The following is a 15788-nucleotide window of genomic DNA, read 5'->3' on the forward strand; positions in this document are numbered from 1 at the left end:
CATGGTGCTGGTGAACGGCTGGAAAACTGACCCCTTCCGGTCCTGTCCGGGGTCAGACAAGGCTGCCCTCTCTCCCCTCTTCTCTTTGTCTGTTGTATAGAGCTCCTGGCGGAACGGATCAGAGGAAGACCGGAGATCAGAGGATCACCGCACCGGGACCGGACAGAAGAGAGATCAGATGCTCCCTCTACATGGACGACGTCACCGTGATCTGCGCTGACCAGAGATCGATGACGGCGCTGGCGGAGATCTGCGAAGACTTCGGACTTGCTTCGGGAGCAAAGGTCAACTGCGGGAAGTCAGAGGCGATGCTCCTCGGGGAATGGCACCTGACACCCTCCGCCACCCTCCCCTTCACCATCAGACGGACTCCATCAAGATCCTGGGCAGCTGGTTCGGCGGAGAGGGAGCGGCCCTGAAGACGTGGGACGAGAGACTGGCCAAAGTCAGACAGAAGATCGGGCTCTGGAGCCTCAGGGACCTCACCGTGGAAGGCAAAGCGCTGGTGCTGCGGAATGAGATCCTCCCGGTCCTGCAGTACCCGGCCCAGGCATGGCCACCCTCGCCACCGTCTGCAGAGCCATCACCAGGGCAGTCTTTCACTTCATCTGGGGCTCCAAGATGGACAGAGTCAAGCGGGCAGTCATGTACAAAGAACCCGAAAGGGTGGGAAAGGCATCCCGACATCCCCACCCTGCTCAGGGCCTTCTTTGCCTGCAACTGCATCCGCAGGACACTGACGGAGTACAGCAGCGGATCGTCCGGAAACGCCATGTCCCGCTTCTTCCTCCTGCCAGTCTGGAAGAGACTCGGCTGGGACAAGTGGGACAGCTCCTACCCTTACAACTGGGACACTCCATGGTTCTACACGGATGTTGTCCGCTTCGTAACGGAACACGGACTTCAGGGAGTCAAACCGGACCTGTGGAAACCGAAAACCATCTACAAGCTCATCAGAGCCAAAGACACGACGGAGCCTATCGGAACCCTACCATCAGCGACAGCCACGGTGGTCTGGGAGAACATAGCCTCCAAAGAACTGACAAACAGGCACAGGGATCTGGCGTGGATGGCTGTGCGGGGACTGCCTCTCCGCGTTCATGCATGCCAGAAATCTGTGCAGATACAGACACTGCCCGTGGTGCATCCAGCGGGAAGAAGACGCACTGCACCTCTTCTGGGAATGCCCAGTGGCACAGTCACTCTTTGACGCCCTGGAAGAGGAATTGGAAGAGTCGGTACCCAGAGACAATCTTTCGCACCATTCGGTGCTCTATGGACTTTCCCGGTACCCACTCACTGGAAGCCACCGAGGAGGCATGGCGTCTCATGTGCTGCGTGAAGGACGCTCTATGGGTCGCCAGGAACCGCCTCGTCCTCAGGAGGGAAAGGATGACAATCCAGGACTGCTGCAGATACATCCGCAGCCTCCTCAAAGACTATTCTATCCTGGACTCCTTGAAGAACTGAGGATATGCAAGACCACCTCGCCCTCCAAGAGGTTTATTAATGTAACCTTTGGTTTACTGCAGCCTTCGGCAAAGCCCCCTCTTTGAGGACAAGCTTTCAGGGACGGGGACCAAGTCGAGACTGCAATAACTTGTAAATAGTAACAGAATGTGGAACACTGTATTGAATGTAATGGAAAATAACCGAATGTTATTGACAAAACACTTAATATGGCATGTAAGATTGTAAAGATTGTGATTTTTATATACAAATTACCCTTGTATATGTAAATAAGGTGTTGTAGGTAATGTATAGTGAAAGACTGTATCAGTCTATAGCTGAATACAGTCATCTCTGTTTGAATTGTAGATTGGTATAGATTGTAAGACTATTAGACTGTGTTTTATATATATTACCCAAACATATATGTAAATAAAGTATATTTTTTCAAAAAAAAATCTGTTCTTATCAGTTTAATATCTGATACGTCCCCTATCTGGGGACCATATATTAAATTGATTTTTGGAACAGGGAGATGGAATAGGGGCTTGCTCCGTCCACTCCACGCATCGACCTGGTATTGCAGTACTTCCAGGAGCGGTGCACTTTCTCCTTTACTGGTATAAAACAAGACAAGCAGCCTTGGCTGGGGATTGCCTACTATGAGGGAAGGGAAAGAAGCTCTAGCCAGAGCAGGATTGATTTAATTATTTAACTGAATAATTAATTAATTAATTAATTTAGTTTAATTTGACTTAATTAAGAAAAGTTCATGCGTGCCTGTAGGACGCTATTGCTTGTAGTACTTCCAGCATTCCAACAGATGTCAGGCGAGGCTCGGAATTAGAAGGCGCTGTTGTGGGGTGAGTGAAGTAGTGTCGGACGACCAAGCCTGTACCGCTAGCAGGAAGCCTTATTAAGCTCCCAGAAACCACGAAGCAGTCCTGCAGGCTGTCTGATGTCGCTGCAGCGCCCCCTGTGTTCGAGGCCTTGTTCACACAGGCGGGCCAGGATGTGCCTTCTCCTTTTCATCTTCAATCTCCAACAGGTGTGAACGTGGTGTCTGAAGAGTTGTGAACGTGGTGTCTCGAGGGATATCTAGCTCGTCACCGCTCTTCACTGACGTCTCCTTCTTTGTTTTGTGGGCATCTAGGGCGGGATGGAGGTGGAGATGGTGGTTTAAAGCCGTCCTCTTCCTTGCCTGGTCTACCCCGCCTCCCCAAATCCCACCACGAGCCAAACACCCAAAGGGACCAACTGACTGTCCCCTCCCCACGCCCACTCCCACTCCCAGCTGTATCGGCTACCTCGTTTCCGCACAACTCCGAGGGTTTTTCCGCCGTTGTGGCAACCCTTGGGCTTTGTATCAGGCCTTGGCTCCAAGGTGGGCGCTTTTGTCACGAGGCCGTGGAATGTCACATGGGTTCACGCCTCGGCGCTTGTCTTAGGGCAGCTGCTTCCTCCTGCCAAGTTGATGCTTACCATGCAGCTGACGCATGGGCAAGACGGTGGGGCTGGCTGGCCTGGGGAGGTTGTGGCATCGCTTCGGCCTTTTGGCTAAGATCAAGTGTAGTATCTGTTCTTATCAGTTTAATATCTGATACGTCCCTATCTGGGGACCATATATTAAATTGATTTTTGGAACAGGGAGATGGAATAGGGGCTTGCTCCGTCCACTCCACGCATCGACCTGGTATTGCAGTACTTCCAGGAGCGTGCACTTTCTCCTTTACTGGTATAAAACAAGACAAGCAGCCTTGGCTGGGGATTGCCTACTATGAGGGAAGGGAAAGAAGCTCTAGCCAGAGCAGGATTGATTTAATTATTTAACTGAATAATTAATTAATTAATTAATTTAGTTTAATTTGACTTAATTAAGAAAAGTTCATGCGTGCCTGTAGGACGCTATTGCTTGTAGTACTTCCAGCATTCCAACAGATGTCAGGCGAGGCTCGGAATTAGAAGGCCGCTGTTGTGGGGTGAGTGAAGTAGTGTCGGACGACCAAGCCTGTACCGCTAGCAGGAAGCCTTATTAAGCTCCCAGAAACCACGAAGCAGTCCTGCAGGCTGTCTGATGTCTGCTGCAGCCCCTGTGTTCGAGGCCTTGTTCACACAGGCGGGCCAGGATGTGCCTTCTCCTTTTCATCTTCAATCTCCAACAGGTGTGAACGTGGTGTCTGAAGAGTTGTGAACGTGGTGTCTCGAGGGATATCTAGCTCGTCACCGCTCTTCACTGACGTCTCCTTCTTTGTTTTGTGGGCATCTAGGGGGGGGATGGAGGTGGAGATGGTGGTTTAAAGCCGTCCTCTTCCTTGCCTGGTCTCCCGCCTCCCCAAATCCCACCACGAGCCAAACACCCAAAGGGACCAACTGACTGTCCCCTCCCTCCCCCGCCCACTCCCACTCCCAGCTGTATCGGCTACCTCGTTTCCGCACAACTCCGAGGGTTTTTCCGCCGTTGTGGCAACCCTTGGGCTTTGTATCAGGCCTTGGCTCCAAGGTGGGCCGCTTTTGTCACGAGGCCGTGGAATGTCACATGGGTTCACGCTCGGCGCTTGTCTTAGGGCAGCTGCTTCCTCCTGCCAAGTTGATGCTTACCATGCAGCTGACGCATGGGCAAGACGGTGGGGCTGGCTGGCCTGGGGAGTTTGTGGCATCGCTCGGCCTTTTGGCTAAGATCAAGTGTAGTATCTGTTCTTATCAGTTTAATATCTGATACGTCCCCTATCTGGGGACCATATATTAAATTGATTTTTGGAACAGGGAGATGGAATAGGGGCTTGCTCCGTCCACTCCACGCATCGACCTGGTATTGCAGTACTTCCAGGAGCGTGCACTTTCTCCTTTACTGGTATAAAACAAGACAAGCAGCCTTGGCTGGGGATTGCCTACTATGAGGGAAGGGAAAGAAGCTCTAGCCAGAGCAGGATTGATTTAATTATTTAACTGAATAATTAATTAATTAATTAATTTAGTTTAATTTGACTTAATTAAGAAAAGTTCATGCGTGCCTGTAGGACGCTATTGCTTGTAGTACTTCCAGCATTCCAACAGATGTCAGGCGAGGCTCGGAATTAGAAGGCGCTGTTGTGGGGTGAGTGAAGTAGTGTCGGACGACCAAGCCTGTACCGCTAGCAGGAAGCCTTATTAAGCTCCCAGAAACCACGAAGCAGTCCTGCAGGCTGTCTGATGTCGCTGCAGCGCCCCCTGTGTTCGAGGCCTTGTTCACACAGGCGGGCCAGGATGTGCCTTCTCCTTTTCATCTTCAATCTCCAACAGGTGTGAACGTGGTGTCTGAAGAGTTGTGAACGTGGTGTCTCGAGGGATATCTAGCTCGTCACCGCTCTTCACTGACGTCTCCTTCTTTGTTTTGTGGGCATCTAGGGCGGGATGGAGGTGGAGATGGTGGTTTAAAGCCGTCCTCTTCCTTGCCTGGTCTACCCCGCCTCCCCCAAATCCCACCACGAGCGCCAAACACCCAAAGGGACCAACTGACTGTCCCCCTCCCCCTCCCCCACGCCCACTCCCACTCCCAGCTGTATCGGCTACCTCGTTTCCGCACAACTCCGAGGGTTTTTCCGCCGTTGTGGCAACCCTTGGGCTTTGTATCAGGCCTTGGCTCCAAGGTGGGCCGCTTTTGTCACGAGGCCGTGGAATGTCACATGGGTTCACGTCTCGGCGCTTGTCTTAGGGCAGCTGCTTCCTCCTGCCAAGTTGATGCTTACCATGCAGCTGACGCATGGGCAAGACGGTGGGGCTGGCTGGCCTGGGGAGTTTGTGGCATCGCTTCTCGGCCTTTTGGCTAAGATCAAGTGTAGTATCTGTTCTTATCAGAGTGGAGAACTGCTTGATTTTTCCATTGGGATCTTGTTTGCGATATAATTCCTTTTGACGGCGATTGAAGCTCTGCTCTCAAAGTCAGTAAGGAAGCACAAGAGCTGTTTTTACGGCTATTGAATTCTTGATTCTGAGTGAAAGTAGGTTGGCTGAGTCCACCGCTTTTTACAAAGTTTCTAGAATTTGAAACCAAGAAAACAGAAAGGAAAAAAAGAAGAAGATAGAAGTTTGAGGAGGATCATTTGCATAGCTCCCCCACCAAGAAGAGAGCTGATATCTTTTGGAAAGAGTCATCTCTCATCTGCAGACGACCTCCATCTGGAAAGAAGAAAAGACTACGAAAAGACCAAGAATGGATTCTGCAACCCTGGCTCCAGTTTCTGCTGATGCTCCTGCTTCAGCACTTGCTCCTACCTCCGCTTCTGCCCGGCTAGGAAGATCTCCGAGAAGCTGGGAAAGAAGAAGGCAGCTACTCCCAGCCTGGAAGATCAGCCCTCTTCTGGCCCCTCTACATCCCAGGCCGCAGCTCACCTGACTCCAGCCCGAAAGTTCCAGGATGGCCCCGCTCTGGAACCCTGGATGAAGCAGACGGTGGTGCTGAGGCTCAAGGAGGTGGAGGGAAGGATCCCTGAAATGAGTGCAGAGACCTTTGGGAAGAAAATGGTCATGGAGCAGGGATTCTCCAGAGCAGATACATTGAGCATACAGTCATTCGCTCTGGGCCTCTTCTATGTTACGTTTGCCTCTATTGCGGTCTGCAAGCGCTACTGGGAAATGGTCCAGAATGCAGTGCCGGACTCCCCCTTTGCTCGCTTTGTGGGGAATTGCCCCATACAGAGAGAGGAAAGGAGAGTGACGATTGCCATGAGGAATCCCCATACGCCTGGCAAGGACATCTCCACGTTCCTGAAGCGCTTCTGCACGTGGTGAGGGAACCCACCCAGATTCAGGATGGGAATGGCTTCTGGACGGGTAAGTGGTCGGTCATCGCCAGGTTGTGGAAGGACAACGCCTCTCCAAACGGCCTCCAGCACCTACCGCAGAGCTTCTCCTTGGGAAACTCGGCGGCAATCCTGCACTACCCTGACCAGCCAAAATCCTGCAGGAGATGCGGAGCGATGGGCCACGTGCTGAAGGACTGCAAGGAGGCCGCTTGCAGGAACTGCCGGGTGACTGGCCACGAGACGAAAGACTGTCCCAGGAAAAAGACCTGCAACCTCTGCGGACAGACCAGCCATGTGTACAAAGACTGCCCTCAGAGACAGAAGTCCTACGCGCTGTGACCTCAAACACTGTGCACACAGGAGGATCAAAACCCAATCTGCCTGCCGATAGGAAGCAGAAAATGAAGTCCCCCTGCAGCACCGGCGCACAGGTAATCAAGAAAAAGGACAAAGGAGGAAAGACAAAGAACTCCACCCCTCCCCCCTCGACCCTCCCTCCTTCCAACCCTGAGGCAGCTCCCCCCTCCCATGCTACTTCAGAGCCCTCACATCCACCCCCCTCACTCACCCTCAACCCGAGGACTTTCCCCTCTCGCCGCACCTACAGGGAATCGGACAAGGAAGAGGAGAAGTCCAAACAGCCCAGAGGAGGACCAGAGAAGGAAGAAGACAGCAGAGCCCCCATCTGAATGCCCACAGCAAGAAGACGAGGAGACCCAGATGGAAGAGGAGCTGTTTCTCGAAGCAGCTCTAAACTTCCAGCCTACCCACAACGACATGGACAACCTGGCACAGATCAACCGGCTGCTTCAGATCGAGACCCCGGGCCGGCAGACCAAGTCCCGCCTGACCGAGGCGACTAGGGGCTCCTGGCCCACACTAACCTCTCCATTTTACTCCCCATGATGGCTACTCTCATTTTCCATCAACGCGAGGTGCATCAAGGACAAACTGAGGAGACAGACGGTGATGACCTTCCTGTCCGCTCAGAACTGTGATGTGTACATGCTGCAGGAGTGTGCCCTCCCACCCTCCAGAAACTACCGCCACCTGGGCAAACAGTGGTCTCACGGTCCTTCCTACTGGTCGGGAGGTGGTGACAACAAGGCAGCGGGACCGCCATCCTTGTCAGGGGGAAACGTTTAACGCTGGACTCCGTCCGGGAGCTCGTCTGCGGCCGGCTGCTGGTCGCCGACGGCTGGGCGGGGAGCCTGTCCGCTCATCTGCGTGTATGCACCCCCTGGGAAGAACGAGCGCTTGGAGCTTTTCCAGACCCTGCGGCCCCATCTCGCCACTTCCAGGGCGGTGGTGATGGCCGGGGACTTCAACTGCCCCCTGGAGGAGGACGGGCGCAGCTCAGGCACATCCACCAGACTGGACACCACATCCAGGCTGCTCAGGGAGATGGTGACAGAAGCTTCCCTGTCGGACGGGCGGGACTACCGGGGCAGGCTCAGCCAACTACACCTGGAGCCGGTCTGATGGCTCGACCCGCTCCCGGATCGACTTTGTCTTCGCCTCCAGAGCAGTGACAGCCGAGAAGTACACATTGGTCCGTGCTTCTTCTCAGACCACAGGGCGGTTCACTTCCAGGGATCCCTCGCCAAAGCCTTCCGCATGGCCCGGGGTCGTGGAAACTGAATTGTAGCCTCCTGGAAAGGGAAGACGTCATGCAGGAGCTAAGGACCGCTTACGTCGCTTGGAAGGAAGAGAAATGCCACTTCCAGAAAGTAAGCGATTGGTGGGAATTTATTAAAGTTAAACTCCGCAGTTTCTTTCAGGCCAAAGGAAGACGGCAGGCGTGCCAACGGCAAAGGGAATTCTGCAGACTGCAGAAGGAGCTGTGGTCCCTGCAAGAGCTTCACCAGTGCGGCTGGGACGTGAGAAATGAGTTGGAGGAGACCAAGGAGAGCCTGAGGAGGCACTTTGAGGAGGAATCCAAACGCATTGTCTTTCGATCCAAAGTGGAGAACCTGGAGAAAGGTGAGAAGTGTAACTCCTTTTTCTTTAGGAAACTCCACTCCGGCCACACTCCCCTGAGAGAACTGCGAGACGATGGAGGGGTCGTCAAAACGGGAAAGGAGGCAGTGATGGGAGTGGTCCGGGACTACTACAGCAGCCTCTACTCCCCAAAGACGACCGAAGCAGACGCAACCGACCGGTTCCTAACAGGTATTAACAAAACCTTGGATCCCACAGGTGAGTCTGCTCTGAACGCACCCTTGACGCTGGGGGAGCTGCACTCTGCCGCCAGATCCTTCAGGGCCGGCAGGACCCCGGGCAGTGACGGACTACCAGCCGAAGTGTACGTCGCGCTGTGGGACCTCATCGGCCCGGACCTACTGGAGCTCTACCGGGAGATGGTGGCGGAGGGCAGAATGCCTCCGTCGTTGAGAGAAGGAATGATCACGATCTTGTACAAACAGAAGGGAGAGAGATGCGAGCTGAGGAATTGGCGCCCCATCACCCTCCTGAACGTGGACTACAAGATCCTGGCCAAGGTGATAGCCAACCGCTAAAAAGGTGATCGGACAGGTCGTCCACCCAGACCAGACCTGCGGCATCCCCGGACGCAGGATCGCCGACAGCTTGGCCATGATCAGGGACTCGTGCACTACGTGAAGGAACGCCGCATCACCGCGGCCTTGGTCAGCCTAGATCAAGAGAAAGCCTTCGACCGGGTGTCCCACGAGTTCATGATCAAGGCTCTGCGAGGTCTCGGAATGGGCGACACGTTCTGTTCGTACATCAGCCTGATGTACCGAGACATCTCCAGCATGGTGCTGGTGAACGGCTGGAAAACTGACCCCTTCCCGGTCCTGTCCGGGGTCAGACAAGGCTGCCCTCTCTCCCCTCTTCTCTTTGTCTGTTGTATAGAGCTCCTGGCGGAACGGATCAGAGGAAGACCGGAGATCAGAGGGATCACCGCACCGGGACCGGACAGAAGAGAGATCAGATGCTCCTCTACATGGACGACGTCACCGTGATCTGCGCTGACCAGAGATCGATGACGGCGCTGGCGGAGATCTGCGAAGACTTCGGACTTGCTTCGGGAGCAAAGGTCAACTGCGGGAAGTCAGAGGCGATGCTCCTCGGGGAATGGCACCTGACACCCTCCGCCACCCTCCCCTTCACCATCAGACGGGACTCCATCAAGATCCTGGGCAGCTGGTTCGGCGGAGAGGAGCGGCCCTGAAGACGGGACGAGAGACTGGCCAAAGTCAGACAGAAGATCGGGCTCTGGAGCCTCAGGGACCTCACCGTGGAAGGCAAAGCGCTGGTGCTGCGGAATGAGATCCTCCCGGTCCTGCAGTACCCGGCCCAGGCATGGCCACCCTCGCCACCGTCTGCAGAGCCATCACCAGGGCAGTCTTTCACTTCATCTGGGGCTCCAAGATGGACAGAGTCAAGCGGGCAGTCATGTACAAAGAACCCGAAAGGGTGGGAAAGGCATCCCCGACATCCCCACCCTGCTCAGGGCCTTCTTTGCCTGCAACTGCATCCGCAGGACACTGACGGAGTACAGCAGCGGATCGTCCGGAAACGCCATGTCCCGCTTCTTCCTCCTGCCAGTCTGGAAGAGACTCGGCTGGGACAAGTGGGACAGCTCCTACCCTTACAACTGGGACACTCCATGGTTCTACACGGATGTTGTCCGCCGAACGGAACACGGACTTCAGGGAGTCAAACCGGACCTGTGGAAACCGAAAACCATCTACAAGCTCATCAGAGCCAAAGACACGACGGAGCCTATCGGAACCCTACCATCAGCGACAGCCACGGTGGTCTGGGAGAACATAGCCTCCAAAGAACTGACAAACAGGCACAGGGATCTGGCGTGGATGGCTGTGCGGGGACTGCCTCTCCGCGTTCATGCATGCCAGAAATCTGTGCAGATACAGACACTGCCCGTGGTGCATCCAGCGGAAGAAGACGCACTGCACCTCTTCTGGGAATGCCCAGTGGCACAGTCACTCTTTGACGCCCTGGAAGAGGAATTGGAAGAGTCGGTACCCAGAGACAATCTTTCGCACCATTCGGTGCTCTATGGACTTTTCCCGGGTACCCACTCACTGGAAGCCACCGAGGAGGCATGGCGTCTCATGTGCTGCGTGAAGGACGCTCTATGGGTCGCCAGGAACCGCCTCGTCCTCAGGAGGGAAAGGATGACAATCCAGGACTGCTGCAGATACATCCGCAGCCTCCTCAAAGACTATTCTATCCTGGACTCCTTGAAGAACTGAGGATATGCAAGACCACCTCGCCCTCCAAGAGGTTTATTAATGTAACCTTTGGTTTACTGCAGCCTTCGGCAAAGCCCCTCTTTGAGGACAAGCTTTCAGGGACGGGACCAAGTCGAGACTGCAATAACTTGTAAATAGTAACAGAATGTGGAACACTGTATTGAATGTAATGGAAAATAACCGAATGTTATTGACAAAACACTTAATATGGCATGTAAGATTGTAAAGATTGTGATTTTTATATACAAATTACCCTTGTATATGTAAATAAGGTGTTGTAGGTAATGTATAGTGAAAGACTGTATCAGTCTATAGCTGAATACAGTCATCTCTGTTTGAATTGTAGATTGGTATAGATTGTAAGACTATTAGACTGTGTTTTATATATATTACCCAAACATATATGTAAATAAAGTATATTTTTCAAAAAAATCTGTTCTTATCAGTTTAATATCTGATACGTCCCCTATCTGGGGACCATATATTAAATTGATTTTTGGAACAGGGAGATGGAATAGGGCTTGCTCCGTCCACTCCACGATCGACCTGGTATTGCAGTACTTCCAGGAGCGTGCACTTTCTCCTTTACTGGTATAAAACAAGACAAGCAGCCTTGGCTGGGGATTGCCTACTATGAGGGAAGGGAAAGAAGCTCTAGCCAGAGCAGGATTGATTTAATTATTTAACTGAATAATTAATTAATTAATTAATTTAGTTTAATTTGACTTAATTAAGAAAAGTTCATGCGTGCCTGTAGGACGCTATTGCTTGTAGTACTTCCAGCATTCCAACAGATGTCAGGCGAGGCTCGGAATTAGAAGGCCGCTGTTGTGGGGTGAGTGAAGTAGTGTCGGACGACCAAGCCTGTACCGCTAGCAGGAAGCCTTATTAAGCTCCCAGAAACCACGAAGCAGTCCTGCAGGCTGTCTGATGTCGCTGCAGCGCCCCCTGTGTTCGAGGCCTTGTTCACACAGGCGGGCCAGGATGTGCCTTCTCCTTTTCATCTTCAATCTCCAACAGGTGTGAACGTGGTGTCTGAAGAGTTGTGAACGTGGTGTCTCGAGGGATATCTAGCTCGTCACCGCTCTTCACTGACGTCTCCTTCTTTGTTTTGTGGGCATCTAGGGCGGGATGGAGGTGGAGATGGTGGTTTAAAGCCGTCCTCTTCCTTGCCTGGTCTACCCCGCCTCCCCCAAATCCCACCACGAGCGCCAAACACCCAAAGGGACCAACTGACTGTCCCCCTCCCCCACGCCCACTCCCACTCCCAGCTGTATCGGCTACCTCGTTTCCGCACAACTCCGAGGGTTTTTCCGCCGTTGTGGCAACCCTTGGGCTTTGTATCAGGCCTTGGCTCCAAGGTGGGCCGCTTTTGTCACGAGGCCGTGGAATGTCACATGGGTTCACGTCTCGGCGCTTGTCTTAGGGCAGCTGCTTCCTCCTGCCAAGTTGATGCTTACCATGCAGCTGACGCATGGGCAAGACGGTGGGGCTGGCTGGCCTGGGGAGTTTGTGGCATCGCTTCTCGGCCTTTTGGCTAAGATCAAGTGTAGTATCTGTTCTTATCAGAGTGGAGAACTGCTTGATTTTTCCATTGGGATCTTGTTTGCGATATAATTCCTTTTGACGGCGATTGAAGCTCTGCTCTCAAAGTCAGTAAGGAAGCACAAGAGCTGTTTTTACGGCTATTGAATTCTTGATTCTGAGTGAAAGTAGGTTGGCTGAGTCCACCGCTTTTTACAAAGTTTCTAGAATTTGAAACCAAGAAAACAGAAAGGAAAAAAAGAAGAAGATAGAAGTTTGAGGAGGATCATTTGCATAGCTCCGCCCACCAAGAAGAGAGCTGATATCTTTTGGAAAGAGTCATCTCTCATCTGCAGACGACCTCCATCTGGAAAGAAGAAAAGACTACGAAAAGACCAAGAATGGATTCTGCAACCCTGGCTCCAGTTTCTGCTGATGCTCCTGCTTCAGCACTTGCTCCTACCTCCGCTTCTGCCCCGGCTAGGAAGATCTCCGAGAAGCTGGGAAAGAGGAAGGCAGCTACTCCCAGCCTGGAAGATCAGCCCTCTTCTGGCCCCTCTACATCCCAGGCCGCAGCTCACCTGACCCCAGCCCGAAAGTTCCAGGATGGCCCCCCGGCTCTGGAACCCTGGATGAAGCAGACGGTGGTGCTGAGGCTCAAGGAGGTGGAGGGAAGGATCCCTGAAATGAGTGCAGAGACCTTTGGGAAGAAAATGGTCATGGAGCAGGGATTCTCCAGAGCAGATACATTGAGCATACAGTCATTCGCTCTGGGCCTCTTCTATGTTACGTTTGCCTCTATTGCGGTCTGCAAGCGCTACTGGGAAATGGTCCAGAATGCAGTGCCGGACTCCCCCTTTGCTCGCTTTGTGGGGAATTGCCCCATACAGAGAGAGGAAAGGAGAGTGACGATTGCCATGAGGAATCCCCATACGCCTGGCAAGGACATCTCCACGTTCCTGAAGCGCTTCTGCACCGTGGTGAGGGAACCCACCCAGATTCAGGACGGGAATGGCTTCTGGACGGGTAAGTGGTCGGTCATCGTCAGGTTGTGGAAGGACAACGCCTCTCCAAACGGCCTCCAGCACCTACCGCAGAGCTTCTCCTTGGGAAACTCGGCGGCAATCCTGCACTACCCTGACCAGCCAAAATCCTGCAGGAGATGCGGAGCGATGGGCCACGTGCTGAAGGACTGCAAGGAGGCCGCTTGCAGGAACTGCCGGGTGACTGGCCACGAGACGAAAGACTGTCCCAGGAAAAAGACCTGCAACCTCTGCGGACAGACCAGCCATGTGTACAAAGACTGCCCTCAGAGACAGAAGTCCGCCGCTGTGACCTCAAACACTGTGCACACAGGAGGATCAAAACCCAATCTGCCTGCCGATAGGAAGCAGAAACTGAAGTCCCCCCCTGCAGCACCGGGCGCGGCACAGGTAATCAAGAAAAAGGACAAAGGAGGAAAGACAAAGAACTCCACCCCTCCCCCCTCGACCCTCCCTCCTTCCAACCCTGAGGCAGCTCCCCCCTCCCATGCTACTTCAGAGCCCTCACATCCACCCCCCTCACTCACCCTCAACCCGAGGACTTTCCCCTCTCGCACCTACAGGGAATCGGACAAGGAAGAGGAGAAGTCCAAACAGCCCAGAGGAGGACCAGAGAAGGAAGAAGACAGCAGAGCCCCCATCTGAATGCCCACAGCAAGAAGACGAGGAGACCCAGATGGAAGAGGAGCTGTTTCTCGAAGCAGCTCTAAACTTCCAGCCTACCCACAACGACATGGACAACCTGGCACAGATCAACCGGCTGCTTCAGATCGAGGACCCCGGGGCCGGCAGACCCGAAGTCCCGCCTGACCGAGGCGACGACTAGGGGCTCCTGGCCCACACTAACCTCTCCATTTTACTCCCCATGATGGCTACTCTTTCTTTATTTTCCATCAACGTGAGGAGCATCAAGGACAAACTGAGGAGACAGACGGTGATGACCTTCCTGTCCGCTCAGAACTGTGATGTGTACATGCTGCAGGAGTGTGCCCTCCCACCCTCCAGAAACTACCGCCACCTGGGCAAACAGTGGTCTCACGGTCCTTCCTACTGGTCGGGAGGTGGTGACAACAAGGCAGCGGGGATCGCCGTCCTTGTCAGGGGGAACCGGTTCACGTTGGACTCCGTCCGGGAGCTCGTCTGCGGCCGGCTGCTGGTCGTCGACGGATCGCGGGGAGCCTGTCCGCTCATCTGCGTGTATGCACCCCCTGGGAAGAACGAGCGCTTGGAGCTTTTCCAGACCCTGCGGCCCCATCTCGCCACTTCCAGGGCGGTGGTGATGGCCGGGGACTTCAACTGCCCCCTGGAGGAGGACGGGCGCAGCTCAGGCACATCCACCAGACTGGACACCACATCCAGGCTGCTCAGGGAGATGGTGACAGAAGCTTCCCTGTCGGACGTGGCGGGGACTACCGGGGCAGGCTCAGCCAACTACACCTGGAGCCGGTCTGATGGCTCGACCCGCTCCCGGATCGACTTTGTCTTCGTCTCCAGAGCAGTGACAGCCGAGAAGTACACATTGGTCCCGTGCTTCTTCTCAGACCACAGGGCGGTTCACTTCCAGGGATCCCCGCCAAAGCCTTCCGCATGGCCCGGGGTCGTGGAAACTGAATTGTAGCCTCCTGGAAAGGGAAGACGTCATGCAGGAGCTAAGGACCGCTTACGTCGCTTGGAAGGAAGAGAAATGCCACTTCCAGAAAGTAAGCGATTGGTGGGAATTTATTAAAGTTAAACTCCGCAGTTTCTTTCAGGCCAAAGGAAGACGGCAGGCGTGCCAACGGCAAAGGGAATTCTGCAGACTGCAGAAGGAGCTGTGGTCCCTGCAAGAGCTTCACCAGTGCGGCTGGGACGTGAGAAATGAGTTGGAGGAGACCAAGGAGAGCCTGAGGAGGCACTTTGAGGAGGAATCCAAACGCATTGTCTTTCGATCCAAAGTGGAGAACCTGGAGAAAGGTGAGAAGTGTAACTCCTTTTTCTTTAGGAAACTCCACTCCGGCCACACTCCCCTGAGAGAACTGCGAGACGATGGAGGGGTCGTCAAAACGGGAAAGGAGGCAGTGATGGGAGTGGTCCGGGACTACTACAGCAGCCTCTACTCCCCAAAGACGACCGAAGCAGACGCAACCGACCGGTTCCTAACAGGTATTAACAAAACCTTGGATCCCACAGGTGAGTCTGCTCTGAACGCACCCTTGACGCTGGGGGAGCTGCACTCTGCCGCCAGATCCTTCAGGGCCGGCAGGACCCCGGGCAGTGACGGACTACCAGCCAAGTGTACGCGCGCTGTGGGACCTCATCGGTCCGGACCTACTGGAGCTCTACCGGGAGATGGTGGCGGAGGGCAGAATGCCTCCGTCGTTGAGAGAAGGAATGATCACGATCTTGTACAAACAGAAGGGAGAGAGATGCGAGCTGAGGAATTGGCGCCCCATCACCCTCCTGAACGTGGACTACAAGATCCTGGCCAAGGTGATAGCCAACCGGCTAAAAAAGGTGATCGGACAGGTCGTCCACCCAGACCAGACCTGCGGCATCCCCGGACGCAGGATCGCCGACAGCTTGGCCATGATCAGGGACTCGTGCACTACGTGAAGGAACGCCGCATCACCGCGGCCTTGGTCAGCCTAGATCAAGAGAAAGCCTTCGACCGGGTGTCCCACGAGTTCATGATCAAGGCTCTGCGAGGTCTCGGAATGGGCGACACGTTCTGTTCGTACATCAGCCTGATGTACCGAGACATCTCCAGC

The 15788-nt window shown here is 54.1% G+C and overlaps 2 non-coding genes and 4 pseudogenes across 2 annotated transcripts; all 6 read left to right on the forward strand.

The window, feature by feature from the left end:
* The first annotated feature begins 1888 nt into the window (after nucleotides 1-1888).
* LOC120519347 lies at nucleotides 1889-2060 on the forward strand (annotated as a pseudogene).
* A 928-nt stretch (nucleotides 2061-2988) lies between these two features.
* Nucleotides 2989-3175, forward strand: LOC120519344. The gene has a single exon (XR_005631448.1). It is a non-coding gene; the product is annotated as a U2 spliceosomal RNA (small nuclear RNA).
* A 929-nt stretch (nucleotides 3176-4104) lies between these two features.
* LOC120519357 lies at nucleotides 4105-4291 on the forward strand. The gene has a single exon (XR_005631454.1). It is a non-coding gene; the product is annotated as a U2 spliceosomal RNA (small nuclear RNA).
* A 940-nt stretch (nucleotides 4292-5231) lies between these two features.
* Nucleotides 5232-5357, forward strand: LOC120519350 (annotated as a pseudogene).
* Nucleotides 5358-10875: 5518 nt separating this feature from the next.
* On the forward strand, nucleotides 10876-11056 carry LOC120519349 (annotated as a pseudogene).
* Nucleotides 11057-11991: 935 nt separating this feature from the next.
* LOC120519351 lies at nucleotides 11992-12117 on the forward strand (annotated as a pseudogene).
* The last annotated feature ends 3671 nt before the right edge of the window (nucleotides 12118-15788 follow it).

Source organism: Polypterus senegalus, unplaced genomic scaffold (assembly GCF_016835505.1).
Source record: "Polypterus senegalus isolate Bchr_013 unplaced genomic scaffold, ASM1683550v1 scaffold_5768, whole genome shotgun sequence".
Classification (NCBI taxonomy): domain Eukaryota; kingdom Metazoa; phylum Chordata; class Cladistia; order Polypteriformes; family Polypteridae; genus Polypterus; species Polypterus senegalus.